This window comes from Lissotriton helveticus (genome assembly GCF_964261635.1).
Source record: "Lissotriton helveticus chromosome 1_1 unlocalized genomic scaffold, aLisHel1.1 SUPER_1_unloc_86, whole genome shotgun sequence".
NCBI lineage: Eukaryota > Metazoa > Chordata > Amphibia > Caudata > Salamandridae > Lissotriton > Lissotriton helveticus.
In genome coordinates, this window is record NW_027611732.1 from 222,687 (window position 1) to 234,926 (window position 12,240).

Genomic DNA, 12,240 nt, shown 5'->3' on the forward strand with positions numbered 1-12,240 from the left:
TAGCATCACCATGGTGGCTGATGGCATAGTCCCCTCTAAGCAACTTTTACCTGGTGCCACATACCAGGTTACAAACATTGATGGAATCCAAACAAATCATCCCATGGCAGTAGTAAGTCTCAGCTGGGGAGGTGTCATTGGCCCAAAGAGAGTGGCAGTGTCACCAAACTTGCCTGTAGACTGCCTACTTGGTAATGATTTGGAGATCTCAGCCTGGGCTGAGGTTGAACAGGAAACCCATTCTAGAATGGTGAATTCCAATGGAAAGGTTAGTGGGGCTGTAATGGCTACAGCCCCCATTCAAGATGTCCTTCCTGAAAAGGTTGGTAGGGCTGAGAAACTCTCTGCCCCATCTTTAGCAAAAGCTCTTCCTGACCAGAATAGCAAAGCTGTTATGATAACAGCAGAAACCCAAACTGAGTCTCCTCCTGAAAAGGTTGGTGGGGCTGTGATGGCCACAGCCCAAACTCAAACTGACACGTGTGTTGTGAAACCTGAAATGATGGATAACTCCACACAAACTGAGAGCATGGAGGAGGAAGAGAAATCTCCCCCTCACCAGACTTTAGGACAGGATCAGCCTCCTCAGGGAACTGATCTTACCCCTGATGAAGGAACTGCCCCAGAGGTGGTTGGGCCTAGCCTGACAGAACCTCTGATGTCAGTGGACCCTTCTCAGGTGGGACCCAGTCTGGAGCAGGTAACCTGCCCCTCTCTACCTTGCCTTAGCCAGCCCAGGGCTGCAGAGGACAAGAAGGACAGTGAGACCCAGAGGGCCCCCTGTCAAATAAAGCACCCCCATCAAAAGATTAGGTGCACCAAAACTAGTAGCCCTAGTAAGGTGAAAACTTTAAAAACTCCTGAGGGAGCCCCCTTAAAAACAGTTAGGGACCTCCCACAGATGGATTCTGTTGGGCACAGCCAAACCTGGGACCCAAGGGGCCCAAACCTGAACTGTCCCTCCAGCAAGCCAAACAGAGGGACCCAGCCTCCAGCTTTAGGTAGCCAGAGGTTGACCCTGAGAGCACAGTGCAACTCAGTTAAGGAGAGAAAGGCACCCATGGTGGAAGATAATTGGAGGAAGCTAAGCCCTAAATTAGTAGAGCCTCGCTTCAATACTCCATATCCAAACCAGCCTTTAACTTTGCATAAACACACCCAAGGTAGTGATTCCCTATGGTGGAGACCCTCTAATACCCAAAGGGTGAGGGACTGCTTAGTGGACCATGAGACAGGGGGTACCCATGCTAGTGCAGGTACTTCCTTATATGGCCACTCAGGCAATATAGGCTTACCTGGCCAAGGATAGCCTTATCTCCTTTCGTTTGGGGGGGGGTTATGTAGGAAGGTGGCTACCTGACTATGGTTACCCCAGATTTTTTGCCTGTGTTTAGCTGGTTTTTTGACTTAGTTGACCTGGTTCCCTGCTAATCAGGGCCCCAGGCCATCTGCTCTCTCTGTAAAATGGATTCCATGTACCCTAGGTACATACCACAATTGGAAATGGACTCCTTGTCAGCCCCTGTATAATGCACTATAGGTGCCCAGGGCATAGGAGCCACCAAGGCCTACCAGGGGCTGCAGCATATCTTTTGCCACCCCTGGCTGGTTCTTAAATTGACACAACTGGCTGATCACTCAGCTGGGGTAAGGTGGTGTACACACCCCTTGCTTAGATATAGTATACCTATGTCTAAACCTATATCTGGACACATGTAAACCTGTGAGCCACTCCTATAGACAGGCCTCACCAATCCTGGAGGCTGGGTGCATGGTTTTTATGTGAGATGGAGCTCTAGCATGAGCTGAGCCTGTCTGCAGCCGTCGGGAACAAATCCCTAAGCTGTTTCAGGATAATGCCATACCATATACTATTAAGTGCCTTATAATCCTCGCGGTTATTTAGCAACTTTGGTTTGGCTTTATCAAAACATGTCGTGTAAGGTGTCATACGCTTTGGAATACCATCCCCTCGCCAGTTCTGGCGACGGGGATGGCATTCCACCCCTCTAGAGGGGTAAGACATGTTACTTTGCTTTAATGCGGTTGATTTCTCCAAAGACCTTAGGATCCACAAAATGGATGCCTCTGCCACAGACAAATGTCTGGACCCCTGGAGCTGACCGAAACCCAGTCAAGGGGGGTCCTGGACAAAGGGTTTCCTGTCACAGGAGGGTGTCACCGCCCCCCAGACAGGAGATAGTGTATTGTAGCAGGGAGGTTTGAAAGAAACCAGACACTGCCTGGGGCGCACAAGGCTGCCCCTTGCATAATCCGGCCAAACCGGTTCTGGGGCACTCCAGCCCTCGTGCCAGGGCGGCCTGGATCAAAGGAAGGGGGTGTATCCACCCACTTCCTGGGTCCCACCCATAGGAGGGGACCTAGCAGGTAATCACGCCCACCAGATTCGAATAAGAGTGGGAGCAGTGCCAATGCACATCAGATTTCCTGGAAGAAACATTTGAAACGATATTCTGGACCCTTCGCCCTCCATCTCAACGTGGAAGCCCGAAGAATCTCCCTTGTGGTCAAGGAGTGACCACCCTGCAGCAGCAGGCACCATCCAGCCCTCGACGTCTACTTAGTTGCAGTTCCCGCCGGAACTCGAGCGACTGAGATCGACGAGATTAAGCCTGCCCAGCTTCTAACAGCCCGATCCACAGTCCATGCAAAGCTGAGACCTGTGGAGGTGACCGGAAGCGTGGGGCACGCCATCTTGAAGTGACCACGAGACGCTGACCGTGCAGCCCACGAGTGACCCTCGAAGCTGTACACCGGAGTTTGAGAAGCCCCCACCCTGAGCTACTCCTGAGCCGAAGTTCAGCCCTCCACACTCGACGAGTGCTGCGTGGGGCCCTTTGGCACGATTTGGCTCAACGCGTTGGCCCGGTCACTCGCCAGCTGGCTTGTGGTCCCTGTGCCGACGAACTACCGAAGAAGACTCGTGAATCTGGTTGCTCCAGATCCACACCAGCTCCCCTGAAAAGGAGCCCCGACTCTGACCTTCCTGGTCCGAGTGAGAAGCAATCTTCCGATCCTGCATGGATTGCTCTTACCAAGGCTTGTTTGCTCCAAACCTGAAGCCGACTGCACCGACGGTGAGAGCCTGCGTGGGACCGATCGTGACCTGCTCCTGGACGTCGCAGATGCCCCAGAGCCCACGTGACAGCGGAGAGAAGCTCCTCGACGACCACCTGATTGCGCCCGACATTGCCTGGTTCCGTCCTGGTTCCACCCTGGTCACTGCTGAGTGACCCAGACTCTGTCCCCTCTGCTTTCAGGTACTCTACAACTTGAGTCCACCCTTGGACTCCACCGGACACTTCGTCTTCACCCTGCCTGCAGCCCTTTCAGCTCCAAGCACCAAGAGCCTGCGTGTCAAAACCCGACGCCACTTCGACCCTGTGCACCCACTTCCTGTGGGTGAGGTAACTTTGCTCCGCCGGTGTTCCCACACTGGTGCACACCTCTAGGGTCTGTGTGTTAAGTTTTGTTCCTCTAGGTTCAGCGGAAGTGTCCTTAAACTTTAACTCTTTGACTTTTACGCACCATTGGTTAACATTGGTGCATGCGTGCGCTTTCCGCACATCTCCCGAATCCCGAGGGCCATTCCCGACTTCAGCATTGCTTGTCCTGACTGCTCCCAGCGATTCCCTAGGCCCTAGGCCTAACCACTGCTCGAGTGGCCTTTCTTATACCACTTGTTTAGTATATGGTTTGAGTGGCCACCCGCCCTCATCCATAATTGTGCAACTTGTATGTTTAAACAGTGCTTTTGATTTAACGCTTGTGCCCCTTTATTCATAAAGAATACTGGGGATTGTTTTTAGTAATAAACACATATATTTTTATAATATATACTTGTGTGGTGTCCTTTCATTTGGTATTACAGGATTGTATGTGGTAAAACAGCTCGCTTAACACGACCTCTTAAGTTAAGCCTTTAGGCTGCTTAGTCCATGCTACCCCTAGGATAGCTTGTCTAATAAGGTTGACTTACAACCAGACACCATAAGGGATTGTTTGGTCAGGTAGTAGGTGGTTCCAGAATTGGAAACATCCCCTACCAGGCCAACTTCTCACAGCCCCTCCCCCAAACGAAAACACATTGACCTGAAGCCTAAGTGTATTCTGAGTCATAAAAAGTTTATTAGATGAAAAAATATTGTACGGGCACTTTTTTGCACAAAAAGTCACTTTTTGGCACTTTTTTGAGAGAAATAAAATAGTTCGCAGATTGTTTTTAAATCGACCGAATAAAAAAAAAAATGCTCTTGTTGGATGGCTTTGGACATAAGGCCGCAGTCCAGGGATGACTTCTGGCCTCCTGGGATGACTTTTTGAAGTTTTGGGGTTTAAGGGGGCATAGTCACTTCTTCCATCCAGGCTACGTTGCTCAAAATCGGGTACGATGTCAGGTTCTTCCCTTGGCTGGAAGCTGAAAAAAAAACTTCAGATAATAGCAAAGGTAGATAGATCAAATGAAAGCATCAGATCTGAGCTTTCTAACAAGTATATTTAGGTCATGGGTACTCACGAAGTGACTGTGATATCCATTCTGAGCTATTTGTTAAATTAGCAAATCTTGTCAAAAAAACTTTTTTTGACGATTTTTGCTAATTTTCGGTATCAACCCTCATGACTGTTTTCGGGTCCCTGTAGCCACCAGGACCCCATAATATATCTCAGATGATATAACAAGAGTGGCTAGGGCTCATTTCCAGCCTCCAGGTACATGTCTGACTCCTATTTGTGACATTTCGAGGTGTTTGGGGTCAAACTCATTTTTTCCATTATAGGCCATATAGCTCAGAGTCACATCACATTGAGCTCAGAGTCACATCAAATTTCTAGTTCTGGACCTAAGGACCCCTTAGTATACCTCAGATGACATACCAGGAGTGTCTAAGACCCATTTCTGGCATCCAGGGATGACTTTTTGAAGTTTTGGGGTTTAAGGGGGCAAAGTCACTTCTTCCATCCAGCCTAAGGTGCTCAAAATCGGGTACAATGTCAGGTTTTTCCCATGGCTGGAAGCTGAAAAAAAAACTTCAGATAATAGCAAAGGTAGATAGATCAAATGAAAGCATCAGATCTGAGCTTTCTAACAAGTATATTTAGGTCCTGGGTACTCACAAAGTGACTGTGATATCCATTCTGAGCTATTTGGAAAATTAGCAAATCTTGTCCAAAAAACTTTTTTTGACGATTTTTGCTAATTTTCGGTATCAACCCTCATGACTGTTTTCAGGTCCCTGTAGCCACCAGGACCCCATAATATATCTCAGATTATATAACAAGAGTGGCTAGGGCTCATTTCCAGCCTCCAGGTACATGTCTGACTCCTATTTGTGACATTTTGAGGTGTTTGGTGTCAAATTCATTTTTTTCCATTATAGCTCCTAGATATCAGAGTCACATCAGATTTCTAGTTCTGGACCCAAGAAGACCATAGTATACCTCAGATGACATACCAAGAGTGTCTAAGACCCATTTCTGGCCTCCAGGGGTGACTTTTTGAAGTTTTTGGGTTTAAGGGGGCAAAGTGACTTTTTCCACCCAGCCCAATGTTCTCAAAATCGGGTACGATATCAGGTGTTTCCCTTGGTTGGTAGCGGAAAAAACACTTTATATAATATCAAAGTTATATATATCACATGAAAGCATCAGAGCTGACCTTTCTAACAAGTGTATTCATATCTTGCGCACTCAAACAGTGTCTCTGATATCCATTCTGAGCTATTTGGAAAATTAGCAAATCTTGTCAAAAAAATTTTTGGGACGATTTTTGCTAATTTTCAGTATCAACCCACCTGACTTTTTTTGGGTCCCTGTGGCCACCAGGACCCTATATTATATCTCAGGTGATATAGCAAGAGTGTCTAGGGCTCATTTCCAGCCTCCAGGTACATGTCTGAGTCCTATTTCAGACATTTTGAGGTGTTTGGTGTCAAATTCATTTTTTCCATTATAGGCCCTAGATATCAGAGTCACATCACATTTCTAGTTCTGGACCCAAGAACACCATAGTATACCTCAGATGACATACCAAGAGTGTCTAAGACCCGTTTCTGGCCTCCAGGGGTGACTTTTTGAAGTTTTTGGGTTTAAGGGGGCAAAGTCACTTTTTCCACCCGAGGTCGTGGAACTCGGAGCTAGGTAAAAGTTTAGCTTGAGTGCCCTCCCCATGGAGGTCAAAAATGTTATTGCATCAAAATCATTTAAAAACTATATAGGTGTAATTGTAGTGCCCTGAATGCTATATGGCTGCATTTGCACCGTTCTAGGTATTTACAAAATGAATTTCTAACACTTTTGAAGTCTCCATGAAGTGAAAAATGACTAAGTCCAAAAACTTCACTGGTGCATCAAAGTGGTCAAAAAAGGTCAACATTGGGTTAAAATTAACAAAACATAGTGCTGCAGTGGTCCAATAGCAGGCTAAAGACATAATGAATGACACAGAATGAACAGTTTTACTAAACACTTTGAAAATTCGATTTTCAATTTCAGGGGGACAAGGTCATGGAACTCCGAGCTGGGTAAAAGTTCAGCTTAAGGGCCCTCCCCATGGAGGTCAAAAATGTTATTACATCAAAATCTTTTAAAAACTATATAGGTGTAATTGCAGTCTCCTGAATGCTATGTAACTGCATTTGCACTGTTCTGTGTGCCTCCAAAATGAATTTCTAACACTTTTGAAGTCCCCATGAAGTGAAAAATGACGAAGTACAAAGACATCATTGGTGCATGAAAGTGTTTAAAAACGGTCACAAATGCATAAAAATGAAAAAAACAAAGTGCTACACTGGCCCAATAGCAAGCTAAACACACAATGAATGACCCAGAATGAATATATTTACAAATTACTTGGAAAATGCTATTTTAAATTTCAGGGGGACGAGGTCACAGAAGTCATGGAACTCCGAGCGGGGTAAAAGTTCAAACTTTCCACCCCTCATGGAGGTCAAAATGTTTAATTCATCAAAATCATTTAAAAACTATATAGGTGTGATTGGAGTGTCCTGATTGCTATATAGGTGCATTTGCACTGTCCTGTGTGCCTCCAAAGTGACTTTTTAACACTTTTGAAATCTCCATGAAGCAAAAAGTGACTAAGTCCAAAGACCATTTGGAGCATCAAAGTGTTCAAAAACGGTCAAAAATGCATAAAAACGAAAAAAAAACAAGTGCTACAGTGGCCCAATAGCATGCTAAACACACAATGAATGACACAGAATGAATAGTTGTACACATTACTTTGAAAATGCAATTTTAAATTTCAGGGGGACAAGGTCACGAAAGTCATGGAACTCCGAGCGGGGTAAAAGTTCAACCTTTCCCCCCTTATGGAGGTCAAAATTTTAATACATCAAAATCATTTAAAAACTATATAGGTGTGATGGCAGTGTCTTGGATACATCCCACATGAATTTTAAACACATTAGGAGCATCTCTGATCAAAATAACCATAAAAATCCCAAAGCTGCATCAGTGCTTCAAAGTGCTCCAAAACGGTCAAAAATGGACGAAAATGAAAAATATTCTCCATATCTGAGTTTTTATAACATTCCTTAGATAATGTATATCTTGAATTAGTTTTAAATCCTTTTATTAAAAAGTTTCTTTTCTATGCTGCACTGGTGCAACGCCTCAAGTCTGAGAAGCTGCACCAGTGCAGCCGAAGCAGCACTGGTGCAGCCGAAGCAGACCTTTGACCAATCCGAGAAAAAAAGGTGTTTTTTTCCCTGGGCCCCTCCCCCAAACGAAAACACATTGACCTGAAGCCTAAGTGTATTCTGAGTCATAACAAGTTTATTAGATGAAAAAATATTGTACGGGCACTTTTTTGCACAAAAAGTCACTTTTTGGCACTTTTTTGAGAGAAATAAAATAGTTCGCAGATTTTTTTTAAATCGACCGAATAAAAAAAAAATGCTCTTGTTGGATGGCTTTGGACATAAGGCCGCATAAACAAAAGGAATTTTTCAAATATCTGTTTTTCTCACTTTTTTATTGCTGTTTGAAATTTCTGACTTCACTTTTTGCATCATTGGTGATGCATGTGTTTAACATTGAGCTTGGGAAAATTGAAAAAAAATAGACTTTGGGGATTGTTTACTAGGGCAAGTGATACATCAAATTAAGACTCATATTAAACTGAACCTCAAGCTGAAAAAAAAAACAAAATAGCATTTACGATCACTTTTTTATAAGCGACTTTAACAATTGTTTTTTTAGCTGTATTAAAAAACAAGGTAACGCCGTAAATTTTAGAAAAGAGATTTTTTCAAAGTAAAACACAGGTGTGACCTGCCTTCACATTAGGCTTCATAAACAAAAGAAAAAACATCTCTATGTGTTATATTCACTTTTTAATAACACATTTTCGTTTTAGGCACAAGCAAAAAGCAGCATTGGTGATGCATGTGTTTTTCAATTGGGTTTTTTAAAGTCTACCAAAATACGGTTTACCAATACATTTTCATTATTTTCTCTTTGGTATCTCATTATGCACATGTTAATAAACAGGTTCATGCATTATTAGCTAAATAGCATAAAAACACACTGAATTATTAACAATAATCTTTGAGATTTGGGTGACCAGATGGCCGGAAATCGAAAATCGCCTCGTATGGATTCAACTTCCATTTCGTGCACTTTCTATGTGGGCCACATGCATAAGAATTGGTACAATAATGCATACGAATCTTAGCTAGAATCTGCAATTGAAATTAAGTCTTTAACTTATATGCTTCAAGAATTATAGGGCACATTCTGCTATGTATAATATCCTATCCATTTCAATGGGACGACCAGATGGCCGCAAATTGAAAATCGCGTCGTATGGATTCATATTGCGTTGTATGTACCTTACGTGTAAGCCACATGCATTTAAAATGACACAATGTAGTAGGGTATGCTATAGAATGTGTTGCAGTTGGAAATCAAGCTCTATCTAGTATGGATCATGACTGATGACACAATATACGTGACTCATTTTGCAAAAAATGGAGGCAAATTTTATAAAACATGCGTTTAATCACTGAATGATTCTCACCACTTCTAAGCATGGCACAGGCATGACAATGACCACAGGGCAGTGGCATGATGGTAACTGTATGCTGCACTCAGAATTATGGATCCAGATTGTATGGTTTTAGAATTATGGGCCACAACGTAATGCATATTTTTTCACACATGTGACGTTATTGAAAAACATCATACATTCAACTTCACATTTTGTAGCCAAAAGCATAAAGTGTTCTTCAACACACATGAAAGTGAAAAATAAAAACTTTTCCTGAAGATTACACTTGATTTGTACCTTGTCCCTATAAGCCACAAATATGAGAGTTACCACTATAAAGTGTAGATGTCTTAGCTACATACTGTGATTGAAATTAGGTCAGTACCTCATATGGTTCAAGATTTATAGTGCACCACATACTATGTAATATATCCTATCCATTTCAATGGGTGACCAGATGGCCGCAAATTAAAAATCGCCTCGTATGGATTCAAATTGCTTTGTATGCACCTTGTGTGTGAGCCACATGCATATAAAATGGCACACTGTAGTAGGCTATGTTATAGAATGTGTTGCAGTTGGAAATCAAGCTCTATCTAATATGGATCTTGACTGATGACATAACATACGTGACACATTTTGCAAAAGCTGGAGGAATTTTTTAAAAAATATGTGTTTAATCGCTGAAAGATTCACACCACTTTGAAGCTTTCCACATGCATGAAAATGAACACAGGACAGTGGCATCATGTTAGCTTAATGCTGCACTTCCAATTATGGATCCAGATTGTATGGTTTTAGAAGTATGGGACAAAATGTAAGGCATACTTTTTCGTACATGCGACGGTATTGAAAAACGTCATACATTCAACCTCAAATTTTGACAACTTTACAATACGCCACACACATAATAATTCACATGGGTAAGATGCACATCACTAGGAACAAAGTGCTGTTTAAATTATGTCTCTATAATGTACAGACTATGAATTATAGCCAAAAGTATAAAGTGTTCTACAACACACATGAAAGTGAAAAATAAAAACTTACCTGAAGGTTACACTTGATTTGTACCTTGTCCCTATAAGCCACAACCATGAGAGTTACCACTATGAATTGTAAATGTCTTAGCTACATACTGCAATTGAAATTAAGTCAGTACATCATATGCTTCAAGAAATAGAGTGCACTACATCCTCTGTAGTATATCCTATCCATTTCAAAGGGTGACCAGATGGCCGCAAATTAAAAATTGCCTCGTATGGATTCAAATTGCTTTGTATGACTGTTTTCAGGTCCCTGTAGCCACCAGGACCCCATAATATATCTCAGATGATATAACAAGAGTGGCTAGGGCTCATTTCCAGCCTCCAGGTACATGTCTGACTCCTATTTGTGACATTTCGAGGTGGTTGGGATCAAACTCATTTTTCCCAATATAGGCCATAGAGCTCAGAGTCACATCACATTGAGCTCAGAGTCACATCAAATTTCTAGTTCTGGACCTAAGGACCCCTTAGTATACCTCAGATGACATACCAGGAGTGTCTAAGACCCATTTCTGGCCTCCAGGGATGACTTTTTGAAGTTTTGGGGTTTAAGGGGGCATAGTCACTTCTTCCATCCAGGCTACGTTGCTCAAAATCGGGTACGATGTCAGGTTCTTCCCTTGGCTGGAAGCTGAAAAAAAACCTTCAGATAATAGCAAAGGTAGATAGATCAAATGAAAGCATCAGATCTGAGCTTTCTAACAAGTATATTTAGGTCATGGGTACTCACAAAGTGACTGTGATATCCATTCTGAGCTATTTGGAAAATTAGCAAATCTTGTCAAAAAAACTTTTTTTGACGATTTTTGCTAATTTTCGGTATCAACCCTCATGACTGTTTTCGGGTCCCTCTAGCCACCAGGACCCCATAATATATCTCAGATGATATAACAAGAGTGGCTAGGTGTGAGAAGTTGGCCTGGTAGGGGATGTTTCCAATTCTGGAACCACCTACTTCCTGACCAAACAATCCCTTATGGTGTCTGGTTGTAAGTCAACCTTATTAGACAAGCTATCCTAGGGGTAGCATGGACTAAGCAGCCTAAAGGCTTAACTTAAGAGGTCGTGTTAAGCGAGCTGTTTTACCACATACAATCCTGTAATACCAAATGAAAGGACACCACACAAGTATATATTATAAAAATATATGTGTTTATTACTAAAAACAATCCCCAGTATTCTTTATGAATAAAGGGGCACAAGCGTTAAATCAAAAAGCACTGTTTAAACATACAAGTTGCACAATTATGGATGAGGGCGGGTGGCCACTCAAACCATATACTAAACAAGTGGTATAAGAAAGGCCACTCGAGCAGTGGTTAGGCCTAGGGCCTAGGGAATCGCTGGGAGCAGTCAGGACAAGCAATGCTGAAGTCGGGAATGGCCCTCGGGATTCGGGAGATGTGCGGAAAGCGCACGCATGCACCAATGTTAACCAATGGTGCGTAAAAGTCAAAGAGTTAAAGTTTAAGGACACTTCCGCTGAACCTAGAGGAACAAAACTTAACACACAGACCCTAGAGGTGTGCACCAGGGTGGGAACACCGGCGGAGCAAAGTTACCTCACCCACAGGAAGTGGGTGCACAGGGTCGAAGTGGCGTCGGGTTTTGACACGCAGGCTCTTGGTGCTTGAAGCTGAAAGGGCTGCAGGCAGGGTGAAGACGAAGTGTCCGGTGGAGTCCAAGGGTGGACTCAAGTTGTAGAGTACCTGAAAGCAGAGGGGACAGAGTCTGGGTCACTCAGCAGTGACCAGGGTGGAACCAGGACGGAACCAGGCAATGTCGGGCGCAATCAGGTGGTCATCGAGGAGCTTCTCTCCGCTGTCACGTGGGCTCTGGGGCATCTGCGACGTCCAGGAGCAGGTCACGATCTGTCCCACGCAGGCTCTCACCGTCAGTGCAGTCGGCTTCAAGTTTGGAGCAAACAAGCCTTGGTAAGAGCAATCCACGCAGGATCGGAAGATTGCTTCTCACTCGGACCAGGAAGGTCAGAGTCGGGGCTCCTTTTCAGGGGAGCTGGTGTGGATCTGGAGCAACCAGATTCACGAGTTTTCTTAGGTAGTTCGTCGGCACAGGGACCACAAGCCAGCTGGCAAGTGACCGGGCCAACGCGTTGAGCCAAATCGTGCCAAAGGGCCCCACGCAGCACTCGTCGAGTGT